The sequence below is a fragment of the Quercus suber genome, unplaced genomic scaffold (assembly GCF_002906115.3).
Source record: "Quercus suber isolate HL8 unplaced genomic scaffold, Cork oak 2.0 scaffold_117, whole genome shotgun sequence".
Taxonomy (NCBI): domain Eukaryota; kingdom Viridiplantae; phylum Streptophyta; class Magnoliopsida; order Fagales; family Fagaceae; genus Quercus; species Quercus suber.
In genome coordinates, this window is record NW_027069582.1 from 237,081 (window position 1) to 237,996 (window position 916).

The following is a 916-nucleotide window of genomic DNA, read 5'->3' on the forward strand; positions in this document are numbered from 1 at the left end:
AAGATCAAACAGAAAATCCAAAACTGATCTGTAGAGGCTTGCTGGACTGATCGTTCATCAGTGGCGGCTTGTTGGACTGATCAGTCAGTGAGAGTGAGGGACTAGAGATAAAAAGAGAGAGAGAGGTGAGAGTGAGGAGCTGAAAATGAGGGAGTGAGGTGTAGCACTTGTGCATTTATGCACAATTTTACACCCATTGATGTAAGTGTTTTTTGGGTCCAAATGTGTAAAATAAAGTTCTTTTTTTGTTTTGCAAGACTTTGCATCCACTGATGTGGATGCTCTTAAGTTGTGGCGTGTGAACATTAACAGACGCCAAGTCATGGTATAAACAATAAAAACATCTTTATCAATGGGCATTAGGTAAATCAAATGACCTACCATCGAAGGCTTACTTACAAGAAAGCCCCTCAATTTTTTTTAATACCATGGTTTAAAATATTGCTTTGAGCCCAAGAGTTAGATCAGATTTGTGATTAATAATTTGTGATGAAGTGGAATGTATGGAAAAATGAAAAAAAAAAAAATTATATATATATATATATATATATATAAGTCCAGTGTATATAACTTATTGTGACTACATATCAGTCTCATATAAGTTTTATATGCCGGGCGTATAAGATAATTTCTCTTAAACAAACAAAAAGTGAACTTTGTGAGTGTACAATCATAAATTAATGTATCAATGAAATGATGTCAAGTATAATGTGACAATACTCAATGGCCCAAGTTTAGTACTTAAAATGTGTGCATAGACAAATTGGAAATCTTTGACGTAAGCATATATTACTTTATATAAAAATAACAAGGCCTAATCTGTAAATGAAATGATAATATTTGAGTTCAATGATACGTATGTTACTTGAACTAATGAACCAATGGTGGGAGATACATGCATAAATGACAATTCGAA